This window comes from Notamacropus eugenii, chromosome Y, assembly GCF_028372415.1.
Source record: "Notamacropus eugenii isolate mMacEug1 chromosome Y, mMacEug1.pri_v2, whole genome shotgun sequence".
In the NCBI taxonomy this organism is placed as follows: domain Eukaryota; kingdom Metazoa; phylum Chordata; class Mammalia; order Diprotodontia; family Macropodidae; genus Notamacropus; species Notamacropus eugenii.
In genome coordinates, this window is record NC_092880.1 from 9,280,624 (window position 1) to 9,302,898 (window position 22,275).

General features: G+C 35.8%; 2 pseudogenes; one reads left to right on the forward strand and one right to left on the reverse strand.

Annotated features, from left to right (window-relative positions):
* The window catches only part of LOC140516782 (olfactory receptor 5W2-like), a 197,441-nt pseudogene that overhangs the window by 131,509 nt on the left and 43,657 nt on the right, over nt 1-22,275 (forward strand).
* LOC140516675 (olfactory receptor 5D13-like) lies at nt 154-21,034 on the reverse strand (annotated as a pseudogene).

Sequence of the window (22,275 nt, forward strand, 5' to 3'; positions counted from 1 at the left end):
AATCATTTCACTCATATAAGTATCAGAGCAAGAAGCAGAGAAGATGACAGAATATTCAGAGAGAAAGTTATCCAGGATGTTAAACTGACAAAAAGATAATGAAAGGAGGGAAGACATGATGACAAGAGAAGTGACAATTCCCCGTGCATAGGCTCAGTCACCGGTAGTGTACAAAGTGTCTGGGACATGACCACTGTGTACATTAGAAATAGCCACAACCCAGTCATAGGCCATCACTGTCAACATGAATGTATCTGTCACCACAAATGTGCAAGCAAAGAACTGAGTGACACAACTCTTAAAGGATATTGGAGTAACAACATTGGAACATCAGGAAGAGCTCTGGGTTATCAGAGAAATCTAAAAAGATGAATGGGACCATGCTACTCTGATTCTTCACAGTGCTCAGCATAGTTTGTATAGAAAAAAATATAGAGTTAATCATTAGCCTTAGAGCATTAAGGATAGTGGAAGCTATTTATGAAAGGAGGAGTCATGAATTTGAGTTGCATGGAACTGTGTATTGTAATGTATTTTTGCTTATTGTCAATATAATTTTGCTTCTTAATGGGAAGATCTTCCCAACCCTTAATGGGCCTGGGAAGATTTGTAGGGAGGTCCACACCTTTTGTTAATGAGACACTGGTTCTCAAGGGTTGTTATGCCTTCTGGCTCTAAAACATGTTTATGTATTAAGAGAGTGGGGTTTTGCTTTGGGGCTTAGTAAATGGAAGTGTTTGTTTGACCAGAAGAGACTCTAGGAAGCTACTAAGGAGCCGCCTGGTTTCGAAAACCCAGATGTTGGTGCTTCCCTCTCTGGCATCTATGTATGTATGGTCAGACAGTTTTCTTTAGATTTGTGATATATGCCAGACAGTTCAGAAGCACTGTCTGTTGATTTGATTTCTCTCTATTTTCTATGAAATGTGCTTAATTAAAGGAGATTATTAAGCCCTCATAAGTTGTCTTTCCCTTTGGAAAAGGAGATAACTCCACCCCTGTGTATGTCGGGGTGCTTACTGTTACAATCTGAGAAGGAAAAAATGAGGAAATAGAAGTATTGCATATTGTGAATGTGGTACCTATGTGGTACAATGGATAGAGGAAAGGGTCTGTAGGCAAAAATACACAACAACAACAAAACTCGAACTAAATTCAGTTAACCAATTTTGCCTTAATTTGCATTTTTTGGTTGTTTGTTTTCAGTGCTCTACAATCATTTCCATATATGTTAGATTTTTTCCTTTCCTTCCCCTCTTCCCTCCTACTTTTCCACTCCTTCCCTGAGATGACATAAAATTTTATATAGGTTCTAAACATACATTCCCATTAAATACATTTTCACCTTAGTCATGTTGCATAGAAGAATTAAAATGAATGAGAGAAATCATAAAAAGCCAAAACAAAACATAATAGAAAAGAAAAGTGTCTGGTTCATTCTGCAATCAAATTTCATGGTTCTTTCTCTGGATGTGGAAGGCATTTTGCCTTAAGAGACCATTGAGAATTTTGTAAGTCCTTGCATTGCAATGAAGTACTAAGTCTACCGAAAAAATTCCTCACACACTGTCGTTGTTGCTGTGTAAAAAGTTCACCTGGTTCTGCTCCTTTCACTCAGCATCAGTTCATATAAGTTTCTCCAGGCCTCTCTGAAGTCTTCCTGTTCATCATTTCTTATACCACAATAGTATTCCGTTATATTCATACGCCAAAATTTATTCAGCCATTCCCCAGTTGGCGGACATCCCCTTGATTTCCAGTTTTTGGCCACAACAAAGAAAGCTGCTAGAAATATTTTTGTACATGTGGAAAACTTTCCCACTTTTATGATCTCGTGGGGATACAGTCCTAGAAGTGGTATTTCTGGGGCTTTGTAGCCCTTTGGGCATAGTTCCAAATTGCTCTGCAGAATGGATGGATTAGCTCACAGCTCCAGCAACAATGAATTAGTGTTCTAACTCTCCCACATCTTCTCTAATATCTACCACCTTCTTGTTTTATTATGTTAGTCTATCTGATAGGTATGATGTGGAATGTCAGAGTTGTTTTGATTTACGTCTCTAATCAATAGCGACTTAGAGCATTTTTTCATATAACTATAAATAGATTCAATTTCTTGCTCTGAAAACAACTTTTTCATATCTTTGGACATTTATAAATTGGGGAATGACTTGTATTCTTGTACATTTGACTCAGTTCTCTATATATTTTAGAAATGAGGCCTTCAGCACAGACACCATTGCAAAAATTCCTTCCCAGTTTTCTGCTTCCCTCCTAATCTTGGCTGCATTGTTTTTGTTTGTGCAAAAACTTTTTAATTTACTGTAATGAAAATTATCCATTTTGAACTTCGTAATGTTCTCTGTGTCTTGTTCAGTGAATACTTTCTCCATTGTCCATGAATATGATAAATACACTATTCCTTGCTCCACTAATTTGTTTATAATATCAGTCCTTATACCCAGATCATGTACACTTTTGGACTTTATTCCTTTGTGTGGTATGAGATATTGGTGTATGCCCAGTTTCTGCCACACTGTTATCGAATTTTCCGACAATTTTTGTGGGACAGTGAGTTATTATCCCAGAAGCTGGCGTCATTGGGTTTATCGATTGCTATAGTGATTGACTACTGCGTCTTGAATACTTAACCTGTTCCAGTGGTCTACCCCTCTATTTTTTAGCAAGTGCCAAATGGTTTTGATAATTGCTACTTTATAATACAATTTGAGATCTGGTAGGGCTAGGCCATCTTCCCTAGCATTTCTTTTCATTAGTTTCCTTGATATTCTGGACTTTTTGGTCTTCCAGATGAATTATGGCATTACTTTTTCTAGATCTAGAAAATGATTATCTGATAGTTCGATTGGTATGGCACTGAATAAGTAAACTAATTTAGGTAGATTGTCATTTTTGTTGTATAGGCTCAGCCTACCAAGGAGCAACTGATGTTTTTCCACTTACTTAGATCTAACTTTTTGTACAAGTGTTTTGTAACTGTGTTCCTGTAGTTCCTGTGTTTATTTTGCCAAGTAGCCTCCCAAATATTTTGTAGCGTCTACCTTAGCTTTCAATGGGATTTCTCTTTCTCAGTCTTACTGTTGGTCTTTCTTATTATTATATAAAGAAATGCAGAAGATATTTGTGGGTTTATTTTGTAACCTGCATGTTTGTCAAAATTGTTTATTATTTCAAGTAGTTTTGTACTTGATTCTCTGGAGTTCTGTAAGTATATCATCATATCATTTGCAAAGAGTGATAACTTAGTTTCTTCTTTGCCTATACTAATTCCTTCGATTTCCGTTTCCTCTCCTATTGCTACAGCTAATGTTTCTATTATCATATTGAATAACAGTGATGATAACGGACATCATTGTTTCACACATGATCGTTTGGGAAATGCATCTTACTCATCCCCTTGCTTATAATGCTTGATGAAGGCTTAGGCAGATACTGCTTATTATTATATGGAAAGTTTCATTTATTCCTATGCTTTCCAGTGTTTTCAATAGGAATAAGTGTTGTATTTTCTCAAATGCTTTATCTGCATTTGTTGAGATAATAGTGCTTTTTGTTAGCTTTTTTTTATTGGTACGATTTACAATGCAACTAGTTTTCCTAATATTGAACCAGGCCTGCATTCCTGGTATAAATCTGACCTGATAATAATGTATTATTATCCTGATAAGTTGCTGTATTATTTTTGCTATAATCTTATTTAAAATTTTGGATCTATATTCATCAGAGAAATTGGTCTATTATTTTCATTCTTTGTTTTGACTTTTTCTGGTTTGGGAATCAAAACAATATTTGCATCATAAAAATGATTTGAGAGAACTCCTTCTTCCCCAGTTTTCAGAAACATTGTATATAGAATTCGAAAAAAACCTGTTCTTTAAATATTTGATAGAATTCACTTGTAAATTCATCCGGCCCTAGAGACTCTTTCCTAGGGAGTTCATTGGTGGCTTGTTCAATTTCTTTTTCTGAGATGGGATTCTCTAAGTATTCAACTTCCTAGGCTGTTAATTTGGGCAATTTTTATTTTTTAAAATACTCACCCACCTCATTTAGATTGTCACATTTATGGGCATAAAGTTGGCCAAAGTAATTTATAATTATTGTTTTAGTTTCCTCCTCATTGGAGGTGAGTATTAGTAATTTGGTTTTCTTCTGTCTTTTTTATATCAGATTGACCAAAGATTTATTAATTTTATTAGTTTTTTCATAAATTTCATAAATTTTATTAGTTTTTTCATAAAGCCAAGTGTTGGTTTTATTTATTAATTCAATAATTTTCTTAATTTCAATTTTGTTCATCTCTCCTTTAGTTTTCAGTATTTTTAATTTGGAACTTACTTGGGGATTTTCAACTTGTTCTTTCTCTAGTTTTTCAGCTGCTTGCCCAAGTCATTGATCTTCTCTTTCTCTATTTTATTCATGTAGGCATTCAAAGATATAAAAGTTCCCCTGAGAAGCTTTTGCTCTATCCCATAAGATTTGGTAGGTTGTCTCATTAGTGTCATTTTCTTGAATGAAGTTGTTAATTGTTTCTATGATTTGTTGTTTAACCCAGTCCCTGTTTAGGATTAGATTATTTAGTTGCCAATTAATTTTTGGATTATCTTTCCATGTCCTTTTATTACACGTAATTTTTATTGCATTATGATCTGAAAAGGATTATTTACTATCTCTGACTTTCTGCACTGGATTGCGAGGATTTTATGCCCTAGATCATGGTCAATTTTTGTATATGTGCCATGCACTGCTGAGAAAAAGACATACTCTTTTCTATTCCCATTTCACTTTCTGCAGAGATCTATCATATCTACCTTACCCAGAGTTTTATTTACCTTCTTAACCTCTTTCTTGTTTATTTTGAGGTTAGATTTATCAAGTTCAGACATGGGGAGGTTGAGGTCCCTCACTAGTATAGTTTTGCTGTCTACTTCCTTCAACTCCCCCAACCTCTCCTGTAAGAATTTGTATGATATACCGCTCGGAATATACATGTTTACTAATGATATTGCTTCATTGTCTATTGTGCCTTTTAGCAGGAGATAGTTTCCTTCTTTATCTCTTTTGATTAAATCTATTTCTGGGTTTGCTCTGTCTGAGATGAGGATTGCTACTCCTGCTTTTCTTACATCAGCTGAGGCACAATACACTGTACTCCAACCTTTGACCTTTACCCTGTGTGTATCCTCCCATTTCAAATATGTTTCTTGTAAACAGCATATTGTTAGATTATGGATTTTAATCCATTCCGCTATCCACCTTCCTTTTATGGGAGAGTTCATTCCATTCACATTCACAGTTATGATTACAATCTGTGTCTTTCCCTCCTTCCTCTTTCCCACTGTTTGTGCTTTCAGTTCTCCTGTCTCCCTTGTGTTTTTAGTTCTCTATTCTACCTTCCCCGCCTCAATAGAGTTTTTACTTTTCACCACCACCTCCCCCAGTCTTTCCTTCCTTCTTTCAGACCCCCCTCCCTTTTACTCCCCTTTCCCTTACTACTTCTTCCCTCCCTTTTAGTTTCTCCTTCTCTTTCTTCCCCCTTCCCCTCCTACTTCCTTTAGAGATAGTTAGATTTGTATACTTAATTAACTTTATTGTTCCTTCCTTGAACCAAATCAGATGAGAATAGCTCTCAAACAATGCTCATCTCTCTCTCCTCTTTCCCTCTACTATAATTTTGTACTTCTTCCTGTGATGCAATTTACCATTTTCTGCTTCTTCATTTTCACATCTCCTGTTACAATCCCTTTGGAATACTTAAATCATGTTTTTATCATCACATCATTTGCTTTATACCCGTTGTCTTTATATATTTCTCTTTTATATTTCATAATAGATGTACAATTCTCAAGATTAGCAAGTATCATCTTCCCTTAAAGGGAAGTAAACAGTTTGCCCAAATTGAGTAACAAGTTTTTGTTTTCCCTTGTTTATCTTTTTATGCCTCTCTTGATACCTGCACTTGAAGACTGAATGTTCTATTGAGTTCTGGCCTTTTTGTCAGGAAGGTCGAGAAATCCCTAATTTCGTTGAATGTCCATCTCCTTGCCTGAAATGTTATGCTGAACTTTGCTGGGTAATGGATCCTCCGTTGTATTTCGAGCTCTTTAGCCTTACAGAATACTGGATTCCAATTCTTTCGATCTTTTAATGTAGAAGCTGCAAGGTCTTGTGTGATCCTGACTGTTGGTCCTCGATATTTGAATGGTTTCTTTCCGGCTTCCTGTAGTATTTTCTCCTCAACTGATAATTCTAGAATTTGACAACGATATTTCTTGGGGTTTTTAGTTTGGGATCCCTTTCGGGAGGTGAACAGTGGATTCTATCTATGACTATTTTGCCTTCTGGATCTAGCACTTCTGTGCAGTTTTCCTTGACGAGTTTTTAGAAGATATTGTCCAGACTCTTTTATTCATCATGGCTTTCTGGTAGCTCAATAATTCTTAAATCTTCTCTCCTGAATCTATTTTCCAAGTCAATTGTTTTTCCAATCAGATATTTTACATTTTTTTCTATCTTTTCAATCCTTAGATTTTGTTTGAGTGATTCTTGATGTCTTATAGAGTCATTAGTTTTTACTTGTCCAATTTTAATTTTTATCAAATTGTTTTCATCAGTTAACTTTTGCATCCCTTTTTCTATCTGTCCAATTATTCCTTTTAAGGAATTATTTCCTCCAGTTAGTTTTTGTACTTCCTTTCCCATTTGTCCAATTTTCCCAGTTATGTTTTGTGTTTTCTTTTCCATTTGTCCAGTTTTCCCAGTTAGGTTTTGTGCTTCCTTTTCCATTTGTTCAATTTTCCTTTTTAAAGAGATATTCTCTTCATGGAATTCTTTTTTCATACTTTTAAAATCATTAGCCAGTTTTTCTTCTATTTCCTTCTTCAGCTGTTCCAGGAGAGCGGTTTGTGCATGGAGCAGTTCATGGAGCATTCCGAAGTACAGTCTCGATACTGACTTCTTTGATATTGTTGTTTTGGTCCTTTTCCCCACAGAAAGATTTTATGGTTTTGTCGCCCCTGCTTTGCTTTTTCTTCCTCATGATGGTGATTTATGTTGTGGCTTCTGGTTCTTTCAGTTAGAAGCTGTAGAACTTGGTGTTGAGCTGACTGGTGTGAAAACATTAAGGGAAGACGCCTTTTTAGCTTTTTATTTTGTGTTTTCCGATCAGCCTTGGAGCTAGCTTGTTAAGTGTGGGGGAGGGTTGTTCTGGTAGGTGGAGATCTCCTCAGCTGAGCTGAGGCAAAGGCAAGCTTAGGAATTGGTGATCCTGGATGCCCTGGATGCCTCCCGTTTCCCCTGGAGTGCTGAGGCACACCTGGTTCCTAGCAAAAGTTTCCACCTCCCCTGGAGCTCCTCTCCCAGCTCTGAGGCATGCCTGGGTCCTAATGCAAGTGTGAGTTTCCACTCCCCCTGGGACTCCTCTCCTAGCGCTGTGGCACACCTGGATCCTAGTGTGAGTTTCCACTGCCCTGGGACCCCTCTCCTTCTGGTTCACCTCTGCCACAGTAAGGGGAATCCCCCTTAACTATTTTCCCAGCCTCGGGTGTTATGAGACTGTTTGCCCCTTCATTGTTCCCATTGATCCAGAATTTTTCTGGGAAAATATTTTATGGTACTTTCAAGGTCAGCAAGGGAGGAGGAGAGAGCATTTACCAATTGTTCCACCATTTTGACTCCCGGAAGTTCAAGTATGTGACTTACAGATGTTTAATCTGTGAGCTGAAAGTCTCAGGAGCTGTCATGGCTGATATCTGGGGCTCAGTGGCTTTCACTTGCTTGGCTCCACCCTGGGTTGCCACTCTGCCATTCTGCTGTACTGATGCTGCCTGAGGTGGCCCCGGGGCTTTCCTGCTCAGCTGTGTTGGACACACTGTGCTATGTGCTGTGGATTTACCCCCGAGGAACAGATCCTTCCCATCGACCTTCCAGTCTGTCTTGGGCTGTGAATCTGCCATAGTCTGTCTCCTATTGGATTCTGCACCTCCAAAATTTGGTCAGATTCTCTTTTTAGAGGTATCTGAAGGAGTTTGTCTAAGAGCTTAGGTGAGTAGTTGCTCTCACTCCGCCATGTTGGCTCCACCCACACATACTACTTTTTCGCCTTCGATATTCCCACCAATTTGATGTAGGCCTTTATCATCTCATACGTAGCCTAATGTAATAACCTACAGATTGATCCCCTTGCAACAAGTTTGTCCCTTCTCTAGCCCATCCTACAATCAGATGACAAAGGGATCTTCCTACAGTGCAAGTCTGACTGTTGCACACACCACCTCTTTCAATCACCTTTAGTGGGGCTCTATCAGCTCCCAACATGGTTCTCTGTTTTGTGTTCAAAGGTCTTTGTAGCCTCTCTTACTCCTCCAGTCACCCCAATCTTTCCAGTGTTTTTTTAGAACTTATGCTTACTACTTACATCGTGATCTAGTCATTCTGTTCTTTTTGCTGTTCATTGCAATTTCATGCACAATCATCTTTTTCCTCCTTCCAATCTACTATGTTATGGAAATGTATATTTTGTTTTTTTAGTTCAGAATTAAAAAAAATGAAAAAAATGAAAATGTTTTCGTATCCAATCTTTCTACTCTAGACATTTTTCACTGACTGTCCAAAACACTTAGAATACTCTCCTTACTTTTGTCTCCCTCATGGTTTCCTTTGTTTCATTTAATTCACAGTGAAAATTTTGCCCTCTAGAGAATATCTTTCTCAAAATCTTCTTAATTCTCAAATCTGTTGATAATTACCCATTTATCCTGTATTTAGCGTGTTTATACATAATTCTTGCATGTTTTCTCCTGCATTGGACTGTGAACTTTTTGAGAGCAGGGATTGTCTCAGGCTTCTTATATCAATAGCACTCTGCACAACCCCTGACTCATAGTAGATATTTAATGTTTTTTGTTTTATTTGTTTGTTTGTTGTTGAGTTTTTCCACTTTCTTTATTTTCTTTTGTTTTTGATTGTGTGAATGACTTGAAACCGATTCCTAGATTATACATATTCCACCTATGTGAACCTGACTAAGTCACTTACTCTCTGACTGATTTTTTTCCACATCTGAAAATTGGAAATAATAAAAATACTTATTTCATAAGATTTCTAAAAGAATCATTTCAGATCACATATGTGAAATGCTTTGAAAACTGTAAAATACTATGTAAATGTTAGTTGTCATTTTTTAAATTTTAATTTAAGCTGAAAATGTCTAAATATTTAAAGTTGAATAAAGGAAAAACTAATGGGTTAGGGAACTAGGTAGGGTTTAGAGAAGAAAACCAAACCTAAAAACAACACACACATATAAATGGACTCAGAGATATGAGAAATGAATGAGAGCTGTCCAAATATGGAAAATGTGAACAAGGATAAGCCTAGAAAAAAAATCTGGTACTTTTTTTTTAGCAGAAATATTTCGTTTATCCTTCTACTGTCTTCATTATCATACAGGTAACCATACTTACCCAGAATCTTGGCCCTATATTTCTAATGTCCTCTCTAGTCTTTATATCTTCATTTTTCTATCTAACTTCTCTCCTTAATCTTTCAAACACCTGTCAATTACTCTTATGCTTTCGTTTCTCATTTTTTTCTCCTTAATATTTATCCTAGTTGAGTATTTTTATATATTCACCTCTTTTACAGATGAAGAAACTAAGACTAAGAGAAATTAAACAATCTGACAAGTGTTAAATATCTAGTAAACACATGAGATGAAATAACTATTTAGTTCTTTTTAAAAAATTATAATATTTTAATTTATGGACTAAAACAAGCATTTGCATAACAAAAACCACAAAAAAGATTGCACATGGAAGAGCAAATCTATTGTGAATAACTTGCTATTCTTTTGAAATATAAAATAAAGTTATCACGTCAGTTTTTATTTTTCTCTTTTTCCCCACCCCGACATTAAGCACTGTTACATATTTCTCAAACAGAAGATTCTGTTTTTGAAAGTCTTCAGAATAGCATTGTTCATTTTCAACCCAGCTCTGCTCCTGACTCTTTCCCTGTCTTTTTCTCTTGCCCTTTAAGCTAGGACAACTAAGTGGTATGGTACACAGAGTACCAGACCTGAATTCAGGAAGACTGATCTTCCTGAGCTCAAAGCTGTCCTCAGACACTTAATTATTGTTTGTTCCTGAACAAATCACTTAATGCTGTCTATTCTAGTTTCTTCATCTATAAAAGAAGCTGGAGAAGGAAACGGCAAGCCGCTCCAGTATCTTTGCTGAGAAAACCCCACATGAGCTTATGAAGAACTGGATGTTACTAAAACAATTGAACAGATTTCCAGTTATGGGAGCCAAGATGGAGGAGTAATTGGTAAGTAGTATCTCCCTCCCCTTGTTGACCTTGACGAGTGCAGTGAATATCTCCCAGGGGAAAAGCCTCGAGCAGTGGAAGGAGAAGAAGGGCTAAAGAGATTCTCAGCCCAGGATGCTAGAAAGATCTCTAAGGAGGGTTCCTCTTGCTGTGGCCAAAGGAGACCAGTGCAGGATCAGAGCTCCACCTCAATGAACCTGGAGAAAGTTCTGAGCCCTAGTGGGGTAAATTCAGCAACTGCCAATAGCAGGACCTCAGACAAACGTCAGTACGCCAGTGGAATCAGGATGACACTAGCTCAGAGAGCTGAGCTTGCTTATGCTCTAACTCAGCAAAGGACTCTCCTGTGTCCAGATCGCCCTTCCCGCACACTTAATGAGCAAGATTCAGGGTAACTGTGGGGAAAACTCAAAAAGACCTTACCTGACCTCTGCTTTCAAACACCAGCCAGCTCAGCACCAGGTAAGCACTAGCATTCTAGCTTCTAGCTGAAAGAACCAGAGGCCACAACACACAAAGCATCAAGTTTGAGGTACAAGAACAGTGGGACAGAGCCCTCTGTGCCATAGATTCAGTGACACACTTCAAAAACTAGGAAAAGGGTTATTATCATGATTAAGAAGCAAAGCAGAAAAGAAAAATCCAGAAAATCTTTCTATGGGGACAAGGACGAAAACACAAATACCAAAGAGGCCAGCATTGAGACTGTACATCAATCTGAAAATTCAGAAGGGAATATGAACTGGTCTGAAGCACAAAGAGCCTTCTTGGAAAAGCACAGGAAGAGTTTTAAAACTCAAATTAGAGAAACAGATGAAAAACTGATCAATGATTTTAAAAGTATGAAAAAAAGAATTCAGTGAAGAGAACAGCTTTTTAAAAAGGAAAATTGTACAAATGGTAAAGGAAGAACAAAATCTAACTGGTGAAAATAACTCCTTAGAAGGAAAAATTGGACAGATGGAAAAGGAGATGCAAAAGTTAACTGAAAAAAAAAACAATTTGATAAAAATAAAATTGGGCAAGTAGAAGCTAATAAATCTATGAAACATCAAGAATCTGTTAAACAGAATCTAAAGAATGAATAGATAGAAGAAAATGTAAAATATCTAATTAGAAAAACAACTGACCTGGAAAATAGATCCAGGAGAGAAAATTTAAGGATTATTGGTTTACCAGAAAGCCGTGATGAAAAAAAGAGAGCCTGGAAAATGTTATTCAACAAATCATCAAGGAAAATTGCCCAGAAGTCCCAGACCTAGAGGGCAAAATAGTCATGGAAAGAATATACCCTTCACCTCTAGAAAGGGCTCCCAAACTGTAAACATCAAGGAATATAGTTACCAAAATCCAGAGCTGTCAAGTGAATGAGAAAATATTGCAGGCAGCCAAAAAGGAACAAATTAAATATCGAGGAGCTACAGTTAGGATCACACAGGACCTTCTTATTTCTATATTAAAACACCAAGGGAACTGGAATACCATATTCTGTAAGGTAAAGAAGCTGGGACTACAACCAAGGATCAATTAGCCAACAAAGTTGAGCATAATATTTCAAGCAAGGAGATGGACATTCACTGAAATAAGGGATTTGCAGACTTTCCTGAGGGCCAGAACTCAATAGAAAATTTGATCTCCAAATGCAGGTCTCCAGAGAGGTACAAAAAAGTAAACAGGGGAAAAATTTTGATATTCAATATGAACAAACTTTTTATATCCCTATAAGGGAAGATGATACTAGTTAATCCTTAGAATTGTATATTTATTATAAAATTAAAAGGGATATACATAGGTAGAGGGAGTAGGCATAAATTAAATGATATGATGACAACAAATATGATTTCAGGGTCTGAAAGGATTGTAATAGGAGATGTGCAAAGGAGGAGGCAGAAAAAAATAAATTGCATCACAGAAAGAGGCACAAAAATATGTTGCAGTAGAAGGAAAGAAGTGAGGGAGATACGCATTGTGTGAGAAGTACTCTCATCAGATTAGATTCAAGGAGGGTACAGCAAACTCAGGTCAGCATAGAAATAAAATTAGCCCTGTAGGCAGTAGGAAGAAAAGGGGAAAGAAAAGGAAAGGGTGGTTAAAAGGGAAGGGAGAAGTAGTAAGGGAAAAGGGGATTAAAAGGGAGAGGAGATGAATGAAGGGAGGTAAGACCGAGGGAGGCTGTTGTCAAAAATGAAAACTCTATTGTGGAGGGGAAGGGAGAACTAAAAGTACAAACAAGGGAAAAGGGAATGGAGGGAAAGACACAGAGAGTAATCATAACTGTGAAAGTGAATGGGATGAACTCTCCCATCAAACGGAAAAGGATAGCAGAATGGATTAAAAACCATAATCCAACAATATGTTGTTTACAAGAAACACATTTGAACTGGGTTATATACACAGGGTGAAGGGAAAAGGTTAGAGCAGAATATTTTGTACTTCAGCTGATGTAAAAAAAGCAGGGGTAGCAATCCTAGTCTCAGTTAAAGGAAAAACAGAAATAGATCTAGTCAAAAGAGATAAGGAAGGAAACTATTTCCTGTTAAAAGGTACCATAAACAACGAAGCAATTTCATTGCTAAATATATATGCTCCAAGTGGTATAGCATCCAAGTCTTATAGAAGTTAAGGGAGTTACAGGAAGAAAGAGACAGCAAAACTATACTGTTGGTGGACCTCAACCTGACCCTCTCTGGACTGTATAAATCTAATCTCTAAATAAACAAGAATGAAATTAAGTGGGTGAATAGAGCTCTGGATAAGGTAGATATGATAAAACTCTGGAGAAATTTGAATGGGGAGAGAAAGGAATATACCTTTATCTCAGAGGTACATGGCACATATACAAAAATTGACTATGTACTAGGCCATAAAAACCTCACAATCCAGTGAAGAAAGGCAGAGATAGTCCATACATCTCTCTCAGATAATAATGCAATAAAAATTATATGTAATCAAAGACCATGGAAATATAAAACAAAAACTAATTGGAAACTAAGCATTGTGACAGTGAAGAATGAGTGGGTTAAACAGCAAATTATAGGAAAAATCAACAACTTCATTCAAGAGAATGTCAATAATGGGACACCCTACCAAATTTTAAGGGATACTGCAAAAGTAGTTCTAAGGGGAAGTTCTTTTTTTTTTATCTTTGAATGCTCATATGATTAAAATAGAGGAAAAGGAGATCAATAAATTGGTCATGCTGCTGACAAAGCTCGAAAAAGAAGGAATTGAAAATCCACACGTAAATACCAAATTAGAAATACTGAAAACCAAAGGAGAGATTACTAAATTTGAAATTAAGAAAACTATTGAATTCATCAATAAAACTAGGACTTAGTTTTATGACAAAACCAATAAAATTGATAAACCTTTAGTTAATTTGATTAAAAACAGAAGAAAACCAAATTTCCAATAGCACAAATGAAACGGGTGAACTCATCTCCAATGAGGAAGACATTAAAAGAATAATAAGAAATTACTTTGCCAGCTGTATGCCCATAAATTCAACAATCTATATGAGATTGATGAATTTTTAAAAAGATATAAATTGCCCAGACTAATAGAAGAGGAATCTGAATACTTAATCCCAAATCAGAAAAAGGAATTGAACAAGCCATCAATCAACTCCCTGGGAAAAATTCTCCAGGACCAGATGGATTCACAAGTGAATTCTATCAGATATTTAAAGAATAGTTAATTTCAATACTATATAGACTATTTGGCAAAATTGGGGAAGAAGCAATCCTCCCAAATTCTTTTTATGATACAAATATGGTTTTGAAAACTAATCCAGGAAGAGACAAAACAGAGAAAGAATATTATAGACCAATTTCTGTAATGAATGTAGACGCAAAACATTTAAATAATTTATTAGCAGCAAGAGTACAGAAACTTATCACTGGAGTGATACATTATGATCTGGTGGGATTTATACCATGAATGCAGGACTGGTTCAATATTAGGAAAACTATGAACATTATTGATCATATCAACAACAAAACTAACAGAAACCACATGATAATCTCAATAGATGCAGAAAAAGCTTTCAACAAAACACAACACCCATTCCTATTGAAAGTACTAGAGAACATATGAATAAATGGAACTTTCCATAAAATAATAAGTAATATCTATATAAAACCTTCAGCAAGCATTATATGCAATAAGGACAACCTAGAGGCATTTCCAGTAAGATCAGGGGTGAAACGAGGATTTCCATTATAATCACTATTACTGTATATGATACTAGAAATGTTAGCTGTAGCAATAAGAGAAAAAAAAGAAATTGAAGGAATTAGAATAGGCAAAGAAGAAACTTAGTTATCACTCTTTTCAGAAGATATAATATGCTTAGAGAATCCCAGCAATTCAAGTAAAAAAAAAAACTACTTGAAATAAAGAAACAACTCTGGCAAAGATGCATATTACAAAATAAACTCACACAAATCTTCTGCATTTCTACATGTTACTAACAAAGTCCAAGAGCAATAGATAGAAAGAGAAATGCCATTTAAAGCTAGGGCAGACACTATAAAATATTTGCGAGTCTACCTGGCAAAACAAACCCAGGGACTGTATAAACACAACTGCAAAACACTTTTTACACGAATAATGTACGATCTAAGTAAGTGGAAAAACATCAGTTGCTCATGGGTAGGCAGAGCCAGAGTAATAAAAGTGACAATTCTACCTAAATTAAGTCACTTATTCAGTGCCATACCAAACTATCAGATAGTTCTTTGCTAGAGCTAGAAAAAGCAATATCAAAATCCATCTGGAAGAACCAAAGTTCCAGAATATCAAGGGAACTAATGAGAAGAAATGCTAGGGAAGGTGGCCTATCTTTACCAGATCTCAAAAAAGTATTATTAAGCAGCAAGTATGAAAACCGCTTGGATTGACACTATAAACAAATTAGTGCAGCAAGTAATAGAGTATACAAGATTTATGGAGAATAGAAAAATTTTTGACTACACAAGAGACAGAAAACATTACGAAGTGCAAAATGGATAATTTGGATTACATTAAACTGAAAAGGTTTTGCACAACCAAACCCAATACAACCAAGATTACGAGGGAGGGAGAAAATAGGGGAAAAAATTTGCAACTAGTGTCTGTGATAAAGGACCTCATTTCTAAAATATAGAGACAACTAAGTCAAATATACAAGAATACAAGTCATTCCCCAATTGATAAATGGTCAAAGACATGAACAGGCAATTTTTAGAGGAAGCAATTAAAAACATCTATAGGCATATGAAAAGAAATGCTCTAAATCACTATTGATTAGAGAGCTGCAAATCAAAACAACTCTGAAGTACCACATCACACCTATCAGATCGGCTAACACCACAAAACAGGTGGATAATAAATGTTGGAGAGATAATGTGGGTGAGTTGGAACACCAATTCATTGTTGGTGGAGCTGAGAACTGATCTAATAATTCTGGAGAGCAATTTGGAACTATGCCCCAAGGGTTACAAATATTTGCATACCCTTTGACCCAGCCATACCGCTTCTAGGACTGTATTCTCAAGAGATCATAAAAATGGGAAAGGATCTCACATGTCCAAAAATATTTATAACAGCACACTTTGTTGTGGTCAAAAAATGGAAATCAAGAGGGGAATGACAATAAATTGTGGTATATGAATGTAATGGAATACTCTTGTCCAATAAGAAATGATGTAAAGGAAGACTTCAGAGAGGCCTGAAAATATTTATATGAACTGAAGTTCAGTGAAAGGGCAGAGCAGGAGAGCTTTGTATTTAATAAGAATGTTTATGTAGAACCTATGCAAAATTGCATGCCTTCTCAGAGAGGAAGGGGGGAGCGAAGGGGGAAGGAGAGGAAGGGAGGCGAAAAGATCTTAGTTATATGGAAGTGATTGTAGAGCACCCAAAATAAATAAAATTAACTTTAAAAAAAGAAAAAAATAAAAGAATTAAACAGCAACAAATTAATTTAGTCTTTCAGTGCTTCATGAAGGTCACTACGATTTATTTACTAAATCAGTGATTTACTGTTTGGTAGAAGTTTTTGTATCAGGTCCTCCCTACCATGTCAAAACCATAGATTGTGAGCACATAGTTCTCTCTCTCTCTCTCTCTCTCTTTCTCTCTCTCTCTCTCTCTCTCTCTCTCTCTCTCTCTCTCTCTCTCTCTCTCTCTCTCTCTCTCTCTGTATGTATGTAGTTAGTAAGTTAGGGGAATAGTGAGTAGGGAGTTGGGGTAGGACCCAACTCTCCCAAAATATTTGTTATGTCAGATAGACTTTGTGATTTTTCTTGTTAAAGAGGTAACATTGAAGAAATGTGAGACTTTTGAAATAGAAAAATAAAAGTTCTCTAATCTCAAATAACTTTTAATAACACTTATGGAAGGGATTATGATTTATAATTTCTTACTTCCTAGCACTTAGCAATATGTCATGCATTCAACAAATGCTAGAACAGTACAGAGTTATAACTATTAGAACAGACATTATTTTAGCTTAAGAAATGTCTGTTTTGCCTGGGAGCACCCTTCTCATACGTCAGTCAGAAGGACTCCAACAAAACATCTGTGGCTATCAGGAAGTACCATTGTGCAGGGAAAGATTACCAACGTCTGGATCCTTTCACTTGCCTGAAGGTATGCTCCCTTGGCTGACTTTTTCCCCTATTTTCCTTGGTTCATTGGGTGATTAAGCTGTTGGTAAAAGCTTCCTCATGACCACACCACACTCCCCTCCCCCCCCCCAAAAAGACATTCTCAGAATTACCCATTAGTAAGTTTATGCATTATATGAGAATAGAAAAAAAAAACAACAACAAAACAAACCTCAGTTGGTTTTCATTGGCCATGTTATGGCCAAGTACAAAATAGACAGAAACCTATAATATGTAATAATATTATAAAGTATAATGTTAGGCCATCATAGTTTCTGCTATGTCTAGACATAGTGTCTTGTAATAATGCTCTAGAGCTTTTATCTGTCTTGAATGCCTTAGGGAATCAGGGTGCTGAGAATCTCTATGGGCCACAAGAGACGATTAAAGATAATCTCGTGTCTCCTGTGTCACATATACTGAATGGGATTTTCTTGAAATGATACCTGAACAAGTAGTTATGCTATTTATACCTTATGAACGTTATTAGCTATTAAAGGGAAAAGAGAAGCTCACAGTTGCTTATTCAACCCTATTTTTAGTTGTACTTTGTATATCAAGTGTTTGTGTTTGTTGATTATTATAAGTTTATAATGCAAAAATGACATCCAAAACTTTTTTCATAAACGTATAAGGCTGAATCAAATCTCTTATTCAAGCATTAATGTCAAACTATCCAAGGATGAAAAAGTAATAGAAAATTTTGATGAAAATATGTTTTATTTTGAATACTTGTCAATGGGAAGTGGGAGGAGTAATTAGGTGAGAGCTGACCTGAATCATCATTTATGGTATACTTAATACGTGAAAAGAATAAGGGAGGGAATTATTGGATTATCCCTTTACCTTGTCATCTGTCAGAATAGCTCTGCATAGTAAAGATAAACATAGGGAAATTCAATTATATTAAATCTAACTTGAAAAACAATCAATTAAATTAAGTACAGTTCATTTAAATTCTGCTAAATAAAAGGTTTTAAAATTATATTAAGCACTTCTTGTTTGCACTGCATTTTGCATGAATAATGATTACAATACAATATTTTCTGAAGACACACCCTTGAAACATACCTGCTCTCTTTTAATATGTAGTCTATAAAGGATTAGATCAGCACTTATTCCTCTGCTCATACGTTCTGGATCTTGGGAAGTGTGAAGAAGCTTATGGAATCGTTTTCTGAATAATGTTTTTAAACACATAAAATACATAGGTTTGTTGAAATATGTATGCAGCATAATTACGCACAAACATATAATTATGTTTTATATATATATATGTGTGTATAGATAGATAGATAGATAGATAGATAGAGAGATAGATAGATAGATAGATAGATAGATAGATAGATAGATAGATAGATAGATAGATAGATAGATAGATATGCATGCATCCATATACGTTAAGGGAGTTAAGACTTTCTCTCCAGGAACATAATGAAATAAATCCTACGTCTCCTCTCAGTAATCTCTATTTTATTTATGATTTTACATGATAAATTGTTTAAACATGGCTTATTCAAGCATGTTATTGAAGATGAGTCCAACACAAACTATTGGGTTTTTTATTTTTTTTAGAAATGTAGTTATTAATTGTCATAGTAAGCACCAGACAAGAAAAAGTCTAGAAATCATGTTAACAGCAAACATTTGATTTAATTACCAAATGGGGAGAGAAAGGGGTATATGGGGTTTACAAGAAGGACTAGAACTTCTGATTTAAGGACTCTCTGAGCCCCTTTCAGGACTGCTTATCTACCTTTGGTGTCTACCTGCCACTCGACTCTTACCTGTGACTCCAAAATGTTGCTGTAATGTGGCTAACTCAGCAGATGGGCTAAAGTAGGTTGAGGGTAACTGACAAGCCTCCGACCTGTCAGTGAGTTAATGTAGGGGTGGGGTTTGTCTTCATGCAAAGACTTCCCAGGTGGGACTAGTGAATGAGAATTATTTGTTCCAATAGCCATGAAGGCAGCTAAACCAGGCATTTTTGAGCAGAGCTTGCTCAGATATCAAAGTCACCAAACGTTCACTGCATCCAGTTATAAATATATAAATATATCCAGTTACCCGGAATTAAATTTTCCCTTATTCAGTAAATTGTAGTGTCTCACTATTATTTCCAGGGTCAAATATAGCATCATTTTTTTTTAAAAATTCAAAGCCCTTCGTAACATGGCCCCCATATAACATTTTAGTCTTCTTACACACTACTCCCACACCATCCCCAAACCCCTGTACTCTGTGACATATGGCACTGTCTCCTTTGCTGCTCTTCAAATACAACATACCATATCCTGACTGAGGATTTTCACTTTATCGTACCCCTTGCTTGGAATTTTCTTCCTATTCTTCATCTAACCTCTCTGGCTTCCTTGAAGTGCCAAATAAAATCATACCTTCTTTGAGAAGAATTTTCTGATATCCATTAATGCTTTCTTTATACCTGAATGCAATGGCCATAAAAGTCATTTGGTCAGAAAAGTCTTCCTCTTTTCCTCAATAACCTTGAGAGAAGGTAAGGCTTCTCAAAGAACTGCCTTGTTTTTTCTAAAATCCTTAAAAGGAATGAAGAAATCATTCCATACTGTGTAGAAACAAATCAAATTATACTGAAGTCAGTGATTCAATTCTCCCTCTTTCAGGTTTTAACCCACAAATAGTATATCTGTTTTATGTTCTGTTAGGGGTTTTATTAACCTTACTGATATATTTCTGCTGGGAATATTTCTCAGTTCTTTCCTTGGATTAACTCCAAAGTTCATCTTCACAAATTTTATAATGCAGTAGGGGAAGGATGTGTTCTAGGATACTGACGGCATTGATTTTATAGTCTAACTCCTTGGACTAGAATATTTGGTGGAAATGAAATAATTCTTGCTCAATACTATCATTGGCTAGATTAGCAACATCTAAGCATAGAGGCAATTATTTAATCACTAAGTATTATTAAGCATCTACTGTATACGAAAAATTTTACTAGGTGATGGGGATGTGAAGACAAATAATAAATAGTTCTTGGTCACAAATAACTCATATTTTATTAGGGGAGAAAATGCGTACATATCTAAGTATATGCTACACACACACACATACACATACATTTCAACTAAAAATACAGTTTTGCCTATTAATTTCCTGAAGGTTTCCTTCACATCTTTGTTCCTCAAACTATATATTATGGAGTTTAGCATAGGGATCACTATTGTATAAAAAACAGAAGTCACTTTGACTATGAGCCATGAGCTTTTGGAAGTGGGTGCACAATAGAGAAAGAGAATGGTCTCATCGAAGATGATTGTAGCAGTCAAGTGGGAGGCACAGGTAGAGAAGACTTTCTGCTTCACATTGGCTGAACGCATCTTCATAACAGTGATAAAAATAAAAAGATAGGGCATGATAATGGTTATAAGAGTGCTTATAATCATTGAAATTGGCAAAAGCAACAAGTATTATTTCACTAAATTGTCTGTCTGAGCAGGAAGCAGAAAGGATGACCGAGTTCTCACAAAGAAAGTTATTGATAATGTTAGTTCCACAAAAAGACATTATGTGAATATCAAAGAAGATATTATTCCCCATGAATATTCCCCAGCAACCATCAGTGCACAGAGTGTTTGAGACATGGCCACTGTGTATAGCAAGGGTTTACAAATGGCCACAAAGCGGTCATAGGCCATCATTGCCAACATGAATGTCTCTGTCACCACAGACGTTGCAGTAAAAAGAAACTGTGTGATGCATGCTGTAATAGAGATTGTTGTATCTTCCACAAGTAATTTCTCTAGTAGTTTGAGTATAACTACAGTAGAGTAACAGAGATCCACAAAAGACAAGTGGCTGAGGAAGAAGTACATGGAGGTGTGAAGTTTGGGGTTGATCCTGATGACTACAGTCATGCCTAGATTCCCCACAACAGTTATCACATAAATTGTAGAAAACACAAGGAAGAGAGGGACTTGAAGATGTGGATAATCAGAAAATCCTCTCGGTAGGAATATAGCTGTAACAGTCTGATTTTGGTCAACATTCAACATGGTCCCTGTTGGAAAGATAGAAAATTTATCTTTAAAAATAGAACCTTAAGAAGAGAGGAAAACAGCTTGAGAAGTGGGTATGTTAAACTGACCTCCTATGGGGTGGAGAGAGCCAATTGTTAAATTTTCAGTGTGCAAATTTACAATTTGGAAGTTAACAAAAGTCATAGCTTGATTTATTGAGTTGTTGACTCTCTGGAACTAAGAGCATGATGTATAAAATGCTAATACTACATATTAAATTTAAAAGTTTGTCTTCTTGTTTGTTGTCAGGAAGTTAACATTTCTTAGACAGGCATTCAAAGCCTTCCAAAATTTCTACATTCCTATTTTCTCTGCCTTTGTTACCTTTATTGAAATACTGCTCTTACTTGTAAAGCCCTCAGTCCTCATCTTCACCTATTTAGGTGTTCACCTTCTTTCAAGGGGGCTTGATATCACTCCTTTCTTCCTGAACTTTTATCCCTCATTATTTATTACCTTCTTTCAATACATGAAGTGTTTACTGTTTTCAGTATTCACTATCTATTCAGTATTTATTGACTTATATTGTTAATAGGCATAGGGACTAGATCAATTATTTCATTGGTATAGGAAACTCACTGAAAGATATTCTTCTTGCCTATGTAGACAATGGTGTTTTCTGTACCTTATAATCTTAAAGACTTGCTTAGAGCTCTGGGATGTAAAATGATTACCAATGGCCATGAAGTTAATATATAACAAAGGTGGGAGTTAAAAGCAGATTTTCCTGGTTTTGAAGCTGGCTTTCTATACACTATACCAAGTTATTTTTATCAGTATTATTACATACTATCTCTCTCTCCATATATGTATATATATATATGTGTGTGTGTGTGTATACACACAGACACACATACATATTTCCATATATATATGTATGTGATATATTAATGTGTATAACATTTCCAAGAAATATTTTAGCACAATGATATACTTAATGAATAAAATAGCACACATATTTATATAAAATTTTGCTATGTATAATGATTAGATAGATTCATAGGCTTCTTTCTATCCATCTACCAACTCTATACCTATACCTCTTCTTGAATGAAAGTGAATCTCGGCTTCAGGAAGTTATGCTTAAAGAGTTCAAAATATAGCAAGTCCTACCAAATTGGAATGGATCCAAGTACAGGAAAATGGGGGACGAGAAGCTTATTGTTTGAGAATCAGATATTCTATATTTAAATAAGCTTATGATTATTTGGTGGCTA